At 40.5% G+C, this 16,628-nt stretch overlaps 1 protein-coding gene across 2 annotated transcripts in view; it reads left to right on the forward strand.

The window, feature by feature from the left end:
• LOC100056262 (zona pellucida sperm-binding protein 3 receptor-like) overlaps positions 1 to 8,853 on the forward strand; it is a 50,570-nt gene extending 41,717 nt beyond the window's left edge. The window contains exon 11 of one of the 2 annotated variants that reach the window (XM_070267613.1): positions 5,769 to 8,853. The gene's annotated coding sequence lies outside the window, so the exon portion shown is untranslated. The remainder of the gene's footprint in view (positions 1 to 5,768) is intronic. The other variant, XM_023640306.2, reaches the window with a different exon arrangement.
• Positions 8,854 to 16,628: the final 7,775 nt, after the last annotated feature.

Here is a 16,628-nt window from a genome sequence, read left to right on the forward strand (position 1 = left end):
ATTGGGTCCTGGCTAAGACAGCCCAGTATTCTCCAGCTGTGCTTTCAGGGGTAATATGCACACTTGTGTAGTCTAGGGCTTGCAGTTAGGCATAAACCCACTCCTGGGACAAGGCCTCTCCAGACCCTTCCCCTGTTTCAGATCCCTGGCGGCCCTGAACTGCAGTGGTGCACATGCGCAGTACACACCCCATCAGCTGGCCTTGGTCAGCCAGGGCCCTCCAGGCCTGTGGAGCCAGGGCCTGGCCCAGAACACCTGCATAGCCTCCAGGATTGAGGAAACCCATCCCCCGGAAATCACTCAAGGCAGCCGCTACAAATTGGCAACACGCGGTCCACATTTGGACTTGCTCCCTGATGGGACCAGGGGTTTCTCCAGCAACCAGGTTTCCCTGATGTCTCTTAACTAGAGGAATCCCAGGCCAGCCTCTCCGCCCTGCCCTGGTAAGGCTATTGACCTTGCTCCAGCCTTGCTCCCACGGGGAATATGTGTCTTGATTAGGCTAGGTCTTGGAATTAGGCAGCTGCTTTCTTCTCCAAGGTTTATCCAGACGTGCCCTGGACCCTGGGTTCTCAAAACCCTCATCAGTATTTCACTGGTTTATCCCCCACCCTCTAACACACATGAGCCTTACTAAAGCATCTATGGCACTTGCTTTACTCCCTAGTCACCATGTTCAACCAATGGAATGAACTAGTATTATACTATGAGGAGTGTCCAGACAGTAAAAAATCTTTGCAGACTATGACAGAGAAGAGGTGAGTGATAGAACCCTGAAGTAAAACTGTGAAGATGTCCTCTTGTCCCTACAAGACAAAAGCAAATGGCTTTTGATTGTCTTCGTTGATTGCTTAGGGGAAAAGACATTTCTAAGATCAATAACAGTATAAAAGACGCCAGGAGCTGTTTTTATTGACTCGAGAAATATACCTTGGGGCCTCTGGCTACCAGATCCACATCTAATAAAGCAGCTGCAGTTGGAGTCACTCCCTGATAAAGTTCACAATAATTCACAGTCGTTCTCCAAGATCCATCCAATTTTTGCACTAAACTGGCACGTGAAATAGAGATGAGTTAGTAATCACCACTTCCACATATTTCAAGTCTTTGGCATGGCACTTATGTCTGGGGAGGCAATTCTGCTTTGGTTTATAATTTGGGTAGGGAGTGGCAGCTCCTGGAGCTTCCATTGGCTTTTCCTGCCATAATAACCCTCACTCCATGTGTCAAGGAGTCAATGTGGAGATTCTGCCCATGCCCAGGTACCTTCGTTTCAAGTAAGTATTTAAGAACTGGAGAAAAATAGTCACGAATTTGGTCTTCTGACCTCTGGATCCATGATGAGAGAGATTCAGGCCAAAATTTCATCTACCACCTGACTTCCAGAACCCCCTGCTCTGACCAGAAGACTATGGGGACATTTCAGGGCCTTAGGGATTAGAATTCATTCATCGTAGTAAATAGTCACCCTAGTAAATGGTCACAGGTCCCTTTGGAAAAGACTTAGAGGAAGACGTAAAGTACATATTTGCAGCAGTGTTGGAGGGCCCTTCCTCCGGGGACGTGGTCTCCCTTTCAGTCAAAGGACTTTATCTTTGGTCTGTAAATTGACATATCTGTGACATATAAATGTGACATATATGAAATCACGAATTTCCACTTTGGAAATTGAAGCAAGATTTCTTCTTGCTAGATCAAGAGTTTTTCCACTTAGCTAAAATTAGTAATACTTTAATAAACTTCTCATTAATTTTATTTCTAAAAACATGGTGATCAATTAATCACCATCACAGATCCCCTTGACCAAAGCACTAAGATTGTCACTCTTGCTGTTCATTACTATGATTGCACCCACTTTGTCTCCGATGATTTATTTCTAAAATCTAGCCTCTAATGTCCTGGGATGCCATCATCCTGGTGCAATCAGGGAACTTAATTCAGTGGTACCCTCTCCCATTGTCATCTCCAGCCTAGAGAGGACAACTAAAATACAGCCTTTCAAGCATGTTCATGTTATTCTCACATCATTTATCAATGTCTTATTGACGAGAATGTTCCCTGGGCTCTCCCAGAAAACATAGCCAAGGAGAAGATAAGCAGGTGTGCATATAATGAATCTATTTCAACATTCTCCCTTAGTCCTTAGATAACTTTCTCCACGTTGTCAGGGAACTTAGACAACCATTGAATCCAAACTTCAGTAACCAACCAAACAAAACTGATAGAGCCATTTCGAGCTGCGAGAACGAACACATTAATTCCAGGGTGCACCCATAATGATAAATTCAGCCTAATCCGGCAAAATGCTCTTCTGGGTCTGATATTTTTAGAATCCTTTCTCGTGTTTGTTCCCAGCTTCCTCCTGCCTGTACAAATTAGCAAGTTCATTTGGGGGGTGTGTGTAAGCTCAGAGAATCCTGAGATATGACTCCACTCTGAGTTTGGAGGCGTTGAAGGATATTCAGGGTCATGAGCTGTGGTCCTAAAGTGTGGTCACAGAGCAGATACATCAGAATTACCTTGGAAGTTGTTTAAATGCAATTTCTTGGGCCCCATCCAGATTTACCGAATCAGGAATTCTGGGAATGGGGCCCATTGTCCAGGTGATTTTGACGCATCCTAAAGTTCAAGACCACTGGTCCTGAAGAAGAGTCACATGCCCTCGCCAGACAACTGCTTTAGATAAAGTTATTCACAGACTTTGAGCAAGGAGATGTTACCTGGCCCACCAACCCCATAAGACATTAACCACAGCCCTGCTCAGGACAAGCCTAACATGTTATCTTTAGTGTACAGGAAACACAAAGAGAGAGAGGAAAAGATGGCTGAGACATAGGTCAAAACCAGTTAAAACCAGTTGAAGGCAGCTTGGTGGTCTGACTTGACCTGACATAGACCCCACAGCTCATTATACGTTCACTGTAGTACATTACCATACTAAATAACACACCCACCCGCAGACATGTCAGGAAACTCCAGACCAAGTAAGGGAGGAAAAGAGGTGGCACCCCATTCCCAGAAAATCCTGCCCATTTCCCCAGATAACTGTGAATATTCCTCCCCTTCATTACCTCAACCACTTATAACAGCTGCTTAATCACCCCAAGAGCTGAGAAGTTGATTTGCGAACTTAGTTCCCACTTCTCCATTCTTTGGCCATTGAATAAAGCTTGTGCTGTTGAATGCTCATCTTTGATCTTGTTTCAAATTTGTGACAGCAAACAGAGAAAGGGCCCTGCAAGGAACAGCAAGGGGCTCTTCCTCAGGTTTCTCCCCAGTTAGGGGAGAACTCAGTTGGTAACAAAAAGATCAGTTTCTTCTGAATGGCAAGGAATGGCAGCTTCTACTTGCAAAGGAAGGTCAGAGAGAATTACGGATTCAAGGTTCTCAGCTTCTTCCAGCTTCACTCAGAATGTCTTTATCCCAATTTTGAGGATCCCACTTTTTCCTAACTATTCCCTAACCCTGACAAAGTTGTATGTTCAACCTGTATTGCCATTCTGCCACTCAAGTAATTGGATTTAAGGCCCTGGTCCATAGCTATGTCTACCCTACAGCTCCAAGAAATAAGAGATTCTTTTAAGGCTGCCTTAGAAGATATCTGGTTCTCTATCCGTATCTTGAACTTCAAGTTCGAAGCCCCAAGCTTATTGTTTTCTTTCTGTAACTGTCCAACACCATCAGAGTCATCATTATTACCACGCTGGTCAAAAACAGCCACTACGTGATTGCCCAAAGCATCGCCTTCAAATAGCACTTCATGCTAAACAACCACAGGTGATAATTTAAGTAATCCCAATGCCCATGCATGCCAGAGGTCGGTGCTCCTCAGACTTTAATGTGCCTGCCAACCTTCTGAGTATATTGTTATAATGAAAATGCTATTTCAGTATGTCTATGATAAGGCTTGGTTTCTGCATTTCTAACAAGCTCCCAGATGATCCGATGAACCACTGCTTGGTAGTGAAGCCATGAATTGCTAGAATGACATCCTCACCTCCCCATAAAAGACGTTATCACTGCATTTATTCTCAAACAGAACCCCAGCTTGAGGGACTATTTCCTGCCTGCCTTCTGGTACTGATAAAAGTATCAGTCAAGTTCCACCCAGGAGAACAGAAATCACTTGAAATGTTTATAATAGAGATTATTTAATCCGGGGAATTGATTACAAAGGTGATAGAATAGTGAGAAGCCAAACAGGAGACAGTGAGGCAACCCAGAGATTAGCAACAGTAATAAATTGCTACCAGCACTAGGCTGGAGACACAAAGAGAGGAGGTGGTGCTACTGAGGCCGTGGGCTGGGGACACCCAGTGAAAGCTGAGTCTTGGAAGGATCATCCATTGAGATCTAGAGCCACAGAAGAATTTCAGCTGCTACCAGAAATGCCATCCAAGACAGAGGGAGAAATGTTGTGGCTTTTCTCTTTCTTCCACCTTCATATCTCCTTCCAGTGCCTCCCACTGAGTGAACACAGCCAGAAGCCAGCTAATATGGGAACCCCAGAAACATAGGTGCAGAGTTTGGCCCCCAGTGATGCAGAGCATAACAGAAGCGTGAGAAATGGAAATGACAGAAAACAGGCCAAATGTTTCCGTATGATTTAACACAACCACACTTTCATGGATATACGTTGAATCTATCCTTTATTATTATTTCTTTAGCTTGAAATATTAATGTCAATGCAAACCAAACAAAACACAACATCAAAATCAAGTGTGCCAGTAACTAAAATCATAAGTATTGCCATGAAATTTTAATATTTTGAGTTATAAACTAAAAATTATGTGCCTTCTCTAAAAGTCCAAAACTGGTAAATACACGTATTATTTAATATTATGCATTTACCCACTTTAGTATAGACTCTTTCCGATTAATGAAGCAAAATTATTTATTAACACCTTACTCCTGTTCTTTATAAAGTACTGAAGTTTACAAGTCATTTATTTTTAAAATAATGTTTTGTAAATAACATAAATGTGAGAAAAGGTTTATATTATCAAGATGATTTTCAGTTATCCTCTTTTTGACTTATAACTCTGTCAAATATTAACATGAATGCTTTTTTCCATTTAGTACACTTGGAGGCACAAATATATGGTGTGATGGTTAATTTCATGTGTCAACTTGACTGGACCGCTTGGTTAAACACTATCTCTAGTGTATCTGTGAGGGGGTTTCTGGATGAGATTAACACTGAGTTGGTGGACTGAGTAAGCAGATGGCCCTCTCCAATGTGGGTGGGCTTCATCCAATACCTTGGAGGCCCGAATGGAACAAAAAGGCAGAGTAAGGGGAATTTGCTCTCTCTCTGCCTGACTGTCTTCCAGCTGGGACATTGGTCTTCTCCTGCCTTTGGACTCAGACTCAGACTGGAACTTACACCGTCGACTCTCCTGATTCTCAGGCCTTCAGACTCAGACTGGAACTTAGACCATTGGTTCTGTTTCTCTGGAGAACCCAAACCAACACATACGGCTTTAAATCTAAAGATTTTAACACCTTACTACATAAATATAAACAATTTCATTCATACAACATACAAATTTATCATGCAACATAATATTCTCTCCATTGATTATAAGGTCAATTATTTTTTAATTTCTATTTTTATTATAATTTTAATTAATTTATTCATAAAATCACATTTAATTTGCCGAAACAAAATCCAACCGCATTAGATATTACTCCATCTCAAACAACTTTCACTGCCCCTTAAAAGAAGAGCTATTTTCCTATATTATTATCTCCTTTCTTTCTTCTAGGTTTCAGCCAGAAGTCAGCCAGATGGAGACACAAAGGAGGAGAAAATGTACCCACTGTTCTAGTCCGCTACTGCCATAGTGTCTTCCCCCTTACCCACACCTGCAACTTTCTGGTAACCCAAGCAGAAAAATGATCTAAAACTTGTGATTTTTCTCTCTTTCCCATCCCATTGCCTGCCCGCTGTCAGTGCTACATAGTTTACCCCTGTCAAATTCCATCCTCAAGCAGTCATTGGGCCTCTGCTACAGCCTGCAGATTATAGCCGTCTTCAACTGAGACAATTCTCTAGACGCAACATCTAGAAAATTAGAAAGAAAAAACCACAAGCTGAATGTTTAAATAAACTGAATCAAAAAAGTTGAAAGGCAAAATCTTAATCATTCCAAACAAGGATTAACATACTTGGGTTCCATATTGATTTTTTTGTTTAGGAATATAAGAGAGGAACATGGAGGAGAATCTCACTTCGGCAAGGATGCCAGTTCAGAATCCCGTTTAGTCACAGGATCTTCAGAGCCCCCTGCACACTGGCTGTGCATTCTAAGACCAACCTAAATTTCCTAGAGAAGCATCTCAAGACATGGACTTGTCTTTGTGGAAGCTAAGAGGGAGGAAGCCATGGGTTTTCATCTGGACATTCTAAGGATAAGACTTCTTCACCATGATTATTTCATTAAACCCATTGCTCTATGAGCTAACCACTCAGAACTTATGGTCCCTTTTGATATGCACAATAGTGACTACCAAATTCCTCCACCCTGACATTGAGGGTTCAAAAAAAGGTCCTATCTGTGGGCCGGACTGGCAGTGCAGCGCTTGGGTTCACTTGCTCCACGTCAGCTGCTCTGGGTTCGTTGGTTTGTATCGCAGGTGCAAACCTAAGCACCACTTATCAAGCCATGCTGTGGCAGGTATCCCACATAGAAAAATACAGGAGGATGGGCACAGATGTCAGCTCAGGGCCCATCTTCTTCAGCAAAAATAAAGAGGAGGATTGGCAGTGGATGTTAGTTTAGGGCTAATCTACCTTGAGGAAAAAAAAAATCTTACCTGGATTTAATTTTGTCTAAAGGAACCAATCTTCTAATTAGATTTAGTTTGGGCTTGTGGTTTTCCTATCTCTGCCAATAAATTTATTTCAAAGTTCAATTTTTATACACACAAAACAATTATGAATGCCAAGTAATTGTCCTGTATAATGGCCCTCGGATGTCAAGAAATTTTAATATCTTTTCGGCATCTTAAAGACAATGAAACTAATATGTTAATTTGCTGGCCTGGGGCACCAGGCTGATTCATAGCTGTGTGTGGGGATTAAGCTTTAGAACTCACAACTTTAGATACTGTTCTTAGAATAACAGAGAATTGCCATGTCACCTTCAAGTCAGGAGTGGAAGCCAGTTGTCAGTCAATATTGTATATGTCAATGGCAAGTCAATGAGCAACAACATATATTTGGGCACCCACAAGTCTCTCCTATATAGAGAGCTCCCTCTTCAGGCACCGTGAAAAAATTACAGGGAAAAAAGGAGGAAGAAGAAGGTCTAAGCCAGAAATTATTGTCTCTAAGGCTTTTTAATCCAATGGAGAAAACAGAACAAATAATTCAAGATTTAAAAAGTCTTGTTTTATTTAGCTGTTGCTGCATAATAAATCAGCCCAAAACTTAGTGACAAAACAGCAACAATAATTGTATTATCTCTCATGATTTCTGTGGGTCAGGAATCCAGAAAGGGCTCAGTTAGGAGGTTCTGGCTCAAGTCTCTCATGATGTAGCAGTCAGATGACAGCTAAAGTGAGAGCAGGCTGGAATGTGGCTGGACAATTCTCTCTTCATGTAGCTTTAAGCTCTTTCCATGTGGTCTCTTCACATGAGCTAACTTGGTCTTCCTTACAACATGGCAGCCTCACAGCAGTCTGACTGTTTACATGGTAGCTTAGGGCTCCGAGGTGAGGGCTTCCAGCAAGCAAGATGAAAGTTGCACTGCTTTTACTGACCTAGTCTTGGAAGTCATATAGTGTCACTTCTGCTATATTTCAATAGTTACAAGCAACAGGTAAGTACAAAGCCATCCAGATTCAGAAAGAAGGAAATTAGACTCTACCTCTTGATGAAGGAGTAGCGAGATTGTAGAAAATCCTGTAGAATGGGATATCTTGCTGTAGTCATCTTTGGAATATACAGTCTGCTCCCTGTGACATCCATGAAACAGCCAATTAATCAGATGATTACAAGTAAGAGGAAAGGAATCTTAAACTTTTTTGTATTATCAGCTCCTAGCCCAGTCCCTTAATAGAATAAAAGAATTCAAATAAACAAATAAATAAGCACACAATACAAGCTTGTTAAATGGAATTAGGGTATCTAAGCAACAGTGTGAGATAACAAAGGAAGGACACCCAACTCAATCCTAGAAGGTGTCAGAAAAGCCTAGAGAATAATTTACAGTAGTGGTTCCTAACTATGTAAGTATAAAAATGCCATTTTAAAATAAAAAATTTCAACACCTTCAGATGAAACTAATTATATCTCCAGTAACTACTGACTAAGAAAGTAAACTTCCAAAAACCACTATTAATTCCACAAGGATTTAAATAAATTTCTATCTAATTACAGGATCATCTAGATACTTCCTTTAAAAATAGCCCTCCCGTTTGTATATTTGATTATTCAGTCTAGAGACAATTCTTGGTGCGTATATGATGCGTAGACTTCATGGAATGACTTCTTGCCCCACTGATTGAGAACCATTCATCTGTACTTATTTCTGGGTGTCTTGCTTGGATTGTAACTCATGCTTCAAAATCTCTCCTTTACAGAGTATTAAAATGCTTCTACTAGTAGAAAGGAATTTTGGAATCTAAGGTTCCAAAATGAATTCCTAGCTCCACTACTTATAGATTCTGATCCCAAGGATAAGTTACTGAACCATGATAAACCTCAGTTTCTTCATTTGTAAAAATGGAAAAGTGATATCTCACAAACTTGACATAATTCATTTCAAAATGCCTAATACTCTACATACCTGGCCTGTAGTAAATGCTTAATAAAGTGCAGAGGGAAGAGAAATCCCTTTTAAGATTCATTGACTATTTTTGTGTCTCCTTACCCTACATGACAGACATTCCTACAGTTTATTCCAGCATTTCCCTCCCTGGAATACCACAGTACCCTCTATAAATGGTAAATTTTCAAGATTATTTAAAAGTAGGACCAGGCTTAGCACACGTCACCATGCAATAAAGTGCTTCTTTATCTCAACCCTTTATTTCTGATTCCTACTGACTCCATATCAACAATGCGCTCCTCCCTTACTCCAGCTTCAATTCCATGATGCCTCTGTTTTAAAACGACTTTTTATGTGGAAAGTTTACAAAAGCTTTCTGAAAACTTGGATCAATTACATCCACCAATGCATCCAAAATCTATTTTGCTACATTCAAAAATCTAAAAATGGAGAAGAACGTCTTAGTTTTTTGTGTAGAACTTAAAATTTGCATTGTAGATATATCAGTATTTTATGCCATCACATTGCTGAAGAAAGAACGAAAACTCACTGACATTCAGAGTTACTGCTCAGTGACCAGCAAGGACAATGACGAAGTGTCTGGACCTCTGGCAAGGGGGCCCTCTGAGCTCCAGTTCTAGCCACTACTCACTTTAATAAAGCCATGACTTGAATGCCAGAGTTTTACACCTCAAATGTGAACAGTTCAACTTCAAGCCGATTGCCCCACCCTACAGGATGAGCATCTACAATGAGAAATTTTTTGATTCCTTCTCAATTCCCGCCACCTCAACAATTACAATCAGTGAAAATATTCTTGTTAATGATCCTAGATTTCTATTAGATGAGAATAGAGGTTTACTTTTGTATAAAACACATTCCGTCTTAGAATTTCCTTCTTTATAATCATTTCAGTCCAAGTTTCTACCCTTGGGAATTTGGTAACGAGTGCTCTGTGTCTATTCGTTTTTGTTTTAATTTAGGAGATTACTTTATTCCCTTTCTAGCCTTGATTTGTTTTGCTGTGTAGTTATTTGCTATTAATATTTAAACATATTTTTAACAGACTATCGCTAATGAGTAATACTTTTTTTTTTTTTTTTTTTAAAGATTTTATTTTTTCCTTTTTCTCCCCAAAGCCCCCCGGTACATAGTTGTGTATTCTTCGTTGTGGGTTCCTCTAGTTGTGGCATGTGGGACGCCGCCTCAGCGTGGTCTGACGAGCAGTGCCATGTCCGCGCCCAGGATTCGAACCGACGAAACACTGGGCCGCCTGCAGCGGAGCGCGCGAACTTAACCACTCGGCCACGGGGCCAGCCCATGAGTAATACTTTTTACAAAACAAATTATGCCCTAGCTATTTATTGCATAAAGAGAATAAAAATTGCATAAATTATCCGGAATGATGTGGAAAATCTGAACCTTTAGTCAGCTAATAAATGGCAGCATTTCTTTTATTTTAAATAATGTCAGTGGTTCTCAACCCTGTTTATACCCTTAAAATCATTGAAGACTCCAAAAGAATTCTTTATGTGACTTACATGTATTGATATTTACCATATTATAAGTTAAAATTGAGACATTTAAAAAATATTCACTTTTTTAAGAATAACAATAATAAACCCAATGTCTTTTAACATAAATAACATTTTATGAAAATAAATATTTTTTTAAAAAAACAAAGAAATTTTAGTGAAAAGAGTGACATTGTTCTTCATTTTGCAAATCTCTTCAATGTCTGGCTTGACAAAAGACAGCTGGATTCTAATATCCCCTTCTGTATTCAATCTGCCTCTGTATGTCGTTTTCACTGAAGTTTATGAAGGAGATACAGCTCCATTCAGATATAGTTGGAAAAAGGAAGCATACTTTAACAGCCTTTGCAGATAATTGTGGCTGTTGCTCTTTGACATTAAAACAAAACTCTACAAGCAGTGGTTTCTTACAGGTTACTTGCAGTATGAAATCTGAAACTGTCTCAGTGAACTTTTTGTAGCCCTATCGCATTAACATCCTTTGGTCTTCTTGCATCTTGAAAACATCTTTGAACCATGCATGATTTTATCGCATCATGTATTGGTCATTTAGAAAATATTGCTTTCCTGAGTTGTGCAGATTTCCCAAATGTGAACATTATGTCATTATACAATATTAAGGAATCACATTTCTCATCAGAAAAGCCTTAAGTATTGGGAAAGTCTCAAGCTTATAGCAGCGAGTACAAGTTGTCCAGTATTCGCATTTTTGCTTGAATGCTCTGGTTTTACTATTTTTTTTTTTTTTTTTTTAAAGATTTTATTTTTTCCTTTTTTCTCCCCAATGCCCCCCGGTACATAGTTGTGTATTCTTCGTTGTGGGTTCTTCTAGTTGTGGCATGTGGGACGCTGCCTCAGCGTGGTCTGATGAGCAGTGCCATGTCCGCGCCCAGGATTCGAACTAACGAAACACTGGGCCGCCAGCAGCGGAGCGCGCGAACTTAACCACTCGGCCACGGGGCCAGCCCCATTGAATGCTCTGGTTTTACTATTGACAACAAATGCTGTCAGTTGTTTTCCTTTAAGAGACAGGCTAACTTCGTCCATTTTTTAGAAAATGTCTAGCAAATACCCAAGTCAAAATAACTGTAGTTTATATATCAGTCATTCTTTTAAATAAAACTGACGTTCCACGAGAAAAGCCACTAGTTCCGCTTGCAACTTAAACAATTGCACAAGTGCTTTTTCCCAGAGATAAGCATCATATTTCAGAATGAGGAGGAAGCGCTTTATGCACACTTCCCATTCTATTACATGGAATATTACAAAGACTCAAGGGTTGAGATTTAATAAAACTCATAATTCACCAAGGACGCTGTTAAAATAAAAAAATGGCTTTTTAAAAAATTTTTTTTTACTGCAAATGCATGGCGATGAGGAATGCAGTGATTGTTAGTATAGTTTGCTGCTTCTGCTCGGATTTGTCCTGAGGCACCAGCCCTTTTACCCTCTATTGCTTTTGTGCCATCAGTGCAAATGTCAACATAGTAAGAAAGGCAAATAAAGTCGACATAATTATGAAAAGTTTTCCCCCACAGCCTCTCTGTAAGGGTCCCAGGGACCCGTAGCGGTCTGGGGACTGGACTTTGAGAACTGCTACTCTACATAATGCGCAGCTGAGTCTTCACTCGTGAGGCTCAGGTTTGAAACATGCCAAAACTTCAGCAGCATGGTCCAGTAGAGAGAGGAAGGAAGCCAAAACTGAGCCAGTTAAAGGGGAGAAGAAGAATTGAGCCTACAATTTTACTTCCCCCCCACCATGTTTTATGTTTTTGATATCATATTTTACCTCTTTTATTTTTGCGTATCCCTTAACCTCTTGTCATAGATACAGAAGATTTCAGTACTTTTGTCTTTCGACCATCGTATGGGCGTTATAGGTGGTTGATCCACTAGCTTTCCTGCATATTTGCCTTTACTACTGATATTTTTTCTTTGACAATTTTCTTGTTCCTATTTGTGGGCTTTTCTTTTCCACTTAAATAAGTTCCTTTAACATTTCTTGTAAGGCTGTTTTGGTGGTGATGAACTACTTTAGTTTTTGCTTGTTTGGAAAAATCTTTCTCTCTCCTTCCATTCTGAATCATATCCTTGCCAGGTAGAGTCAAAGCAATGGAAAGATATTCAATGTTCATGGATTGGAAGAATTAATATAGTTAAAATATCTATATTTCCTAAAGCAATCTACAGATTCAGTGCAATCTCTATCAAAGTCTCACCACATTTTTCACGGAAATAGAACAAAGAATTCTAAAATTTATATGGAACAACAAAAGACCCCAAATAGCCACAGCAATCCTGAGAAAAGAGAACAAAGCTGGAGGTATCACATTCCCTGATTTCAAAATATACTACAAAGCCGTAGTAATCAAAACAGCATGGTACTAGGAAAAAAAACAGACACGCAGATCAGTGGAACAGAATGGAGAACCCAGAAATAAACCCACACATCTACAGATAGCTACTTTTCGACAAAGGAGCTAAGAACTTAAAATGGAGAAAGGAAAGTCTCTTCAATAAATGGTGTTGTGAAAACAGGACAGCCACACACAAAAAGTGAAAGAAAACCAATATCTTACACCATACACAAAAATTAACTCAAAATGGATTAAAGACTTGAATGTAAAACCTGAAAACATAAAACTCCTAGAAGAAAACAGAGGCAGGATGCTCTTTGACATAAGTTTTAGCAGTACCTTGTTAATATCATGTCTCTTCAGGCAAGGGAAACAAAAGAAAAATAAACAAATGAGACTACATCAAATTAAAAAGCTTCTGCATGGGAAAAGAAACCATCAGCAAAACAAAAAGACAACCCAGCAACTGGGAGAAGACATTTGCAAAGCATGTATCTAATAAGGGATTAATATCCAAAATATATAAAGACCTCAACAACAACAACAAAAAAACCCTATTCAACAATGGGCAAAAGATCTGAACAGACATTTTTCCAAAGAAGATATACAAATGGCCAACAGACACGTGAAAAGATGTTCAACATCACTAATTATTAAGGAAATGCAAATCAAAATCACAATTAGATATCACTTCATGTCTTGTCTCAAGACAAGAAATAACAAGTGTTGGAGAGGATGTGGAGAAAAAGGAACCCTCATACATTGCTGGTGGGAATGTAAATTGGTGCAGCCACTATGGAAAACACTATGAGGTTCCTCAAAAAATTAAAAATAGAACTACCATATGATCCAACTATTCCACTTCTAGGTATTTATCCAAAAAATACAAAAACACTAATTCAAAAAGATATATGCACCGCTGTGTTCATTGCAGCATTATTCACAATAGCCAAGACTTGGAAACAACCTAACTGCCCATCAATGGATGAATGGATAAAGAAGATGTGAGATAGATATATATATATATATATATATATAGTGTGTGTGTATATGTATATACAGTGTGTGTGTATATATATATACATATATACACACAATAGGATACTACTAAGCTGTAAAAATAATGAAATCTTACCATTTGAGACAATGTAGATGGACCTTGAGGACATTATGCTAATGAAATAAGTCAGACAGAGAAAGCAAGATACCCTATGATTTCACTCATATGTGGGAGATAAAACAACAACAACAGCAAACAAACAAACACACAGACACAGAGGACAGATTGGCGGTTACCAGGGGGGTAGGGTGGCGAGGGGGGCAAAAGGGATTGAAGGCACATGCGTATAGTGACAGATGGCAGTTAGACTTTGGGTAGTGAACACAATGTAGTCTACGCAGAGGTTGAAATATAGTGATGTACTCCTGAAATTTATATAATGTTATAAACCAATGTTACCTCAAAATTAATTAAATAAAAATTAATCAGGGGCCGGCCCCATGGCCGAGTGGTTAAGTTCGCGCGCCCCGCTGCAGCAGCCCAGGGTTTCACCGGTTCGGATCCTGGGCGTGGACGTGGCACCGCTCATCAGGCCACGTTGAGGTGGTGTCCCACCTGCCACAACTAGAAGGACCTGCAACTAAGATATACAACTGTGTGCCGGGGGGATTTGGGGAGATACAACAGAAAAAGAAAACAAGATTTGCAACAGTTGTTAGCTCAGGTGCCAATCTTTTAAAAAAAATTAATCAAATAAAAATTATATAAAAACTAATTAAACAAAAATTACAGAAAAAAAGAAAACACCCTGGGATTTGTACCTGTACACTGTAAGCTCTGTGAGGGGGGGGGTATATCTGTAAGTATGCCTAAGTATCTAACATTTGTTGAGCCTTTCTCTTCTGCTCTGAACTTGCTCTCTTCTGAACCAGTTAAGAGAAAGAGCTTCTCATATATGTGAAATAATATCAAGCAAATAATAATATCAAGATGGAGGGCATCTCCAGGGATCACAGAGCTACCAGAGAAAAACTGGTGCACTGATGATTTTGTCATGCAGAGGCTCCCAACCCCTCAGTTAGTTATACTGAGGAACTACGATGCTCTTAGCACTATGCTAGAAGATTTAAGGGAAATCTAATTCCTGGTTCCTGTTCTGAAGCTTACCAGAAATAAAAATATACCTGAACCAAAGAATAACAAAAATTTACATAACTAAGGAAAAAAATGTGAGTAGTATAGGCAATAGGTATTATAGAAAGGCTAAGAAGAGAGAACGATGGGGAGGAGTGGTCAAAGAAAGCCTCAAGAATGAGACGGATTATCTTGCTCCTGCTTGTCTGCTCCCTCCTTATAAGAGCATATACAGCCCCTCCCTTGCCCTACCTCCTCATAGGGGAAGTATATTTCCACACCCCATTGTCACCCTTACACAGGTGACAATGGAATGTAAGTGGGTGTGTATACACTGTGACGGAACAGAAATTCTAAATTCGTATGCAGGGTTCTTCTGGCCTCTCGTGTTCCTGCTCTCTGCCATGAGAACGGTATGTCCTAGATATGCCACAGAAGCTGCCCTTAACGAGCTGGGAATTACCAAATCCACTGAGAGAACAGAAGCAATGTTTTCCATTGTACAATGGAAATAAAACACTTGGAATCTGGCCTAAGCAGGTCAAGATAGCACAAATAAGTTGCATGAACAGGTGGTCCAGACACCAATGTCATCTATCTCTGATGCACGGACATCTCTCCTTCAACTTACTTCATGGGGGGTGGGCCCTACAACCAGCTGATGGGGGAAGAAAATCTCAGGCCTGGTGCACAGATGGACTGTTTTGATATGTTGATGAAAGCTGAAAGTAAATGAGCTAGAAGGCAGTGGGGAAGTGAAATCCTCCCAGTGGGCAGAACTGTGAGCAGTGCGCTCAAATCTGCCTTGAATAGAGGGAGAAATGAAATATACGTGGACTCCCGTGCAGTGATAATGGATTCATTGACTGATCAGGGTCCCGGAGGAAGCAAGACTGGAAGATTGGAGACACATGGAGGCAAGAGAATGGACCTATTGGAGTAAGCACGAAGTGTGTAGAGCTACGCTTCTGACATGGAGGCCCAGGAGAGCACAGTCCCTCGTTAACCTGGCAGAGATCTTCTCTCCTCGGCCAGGCTCTTCTCTCAGCTCCCTGTGCTTGTGCAATGGGTCTGTGGTGGCCCTGGTGTCAGGGATAGGTGCCGTGAAGAGGCCCAACAACATGCGCTCCTTCTCACTAAGGCTCCACCACTGCTGAATGCTCACTGTGTCAGAGGCAGAGACCAACACTGAGCTTTTTAGTGTCACCATCCCTGGAGTAGACCATCCAGCCACTTGGCGGCAAGTTGATGACACCAGACCTCTTCCACCACAAAGGGAGCAGCAATTTGTCCTTACTAAACTGAAACCTATCCTGGATGGGATGGGCTCTCCCTGCCCACAGCGTCTCTCACAGGCTTACACAATATCTGACGCACCAGGGGTCCTCACTGCAGACTTTCATCACTGCAGACCCGGGCAGTCTACCTTCCCACTAACCAGCTCTAGACTTCAGACAAGGTACGACTCTCTCTCAGCCTCAGTTGACTCATCTATAAAACAAGGAATTTAACAGTAACTTTGTTGATTATAATGCATATAAAAACATTAATATATGTCTAGTGAATTTTAGATCCACATCCTGTCTTCATGTTTGATTAGGTCTCCCTACCATGAGCTGTGGGGGAGGGGCTGGTGGTAGAGGGCAGTGCCTGGAACCCAATAAAAGTTAGCTATTCTGTTAGTGCTGTGACATGCGTGAAGACTAAGACCAAACACAGCTCCGCCTGCTGACTGAGGTGTGCCATTCCAGTGTCAAGGGCTCTCTCCCTTCAGCTTGAGGCTAATCTGGGTGGAATCCACTTTGCTGAATATGTTTGTTTTAAT

The sequence above is a fragment of the Equus caballus genome, chromosome 5 (assembly GCF_041296265.1).
Source record: "Equus caballus isolate H_3958 breed thoroughbred chromosome 5, TB-T2T, whole genome shotgun sequence".
In the NCBI taxonomy this organism is placed as follows: Eukaryota; Metazoa; Chordata; class Mammalia; order Perissodactyla; family Equidae; genus Equus; species Equus caballus.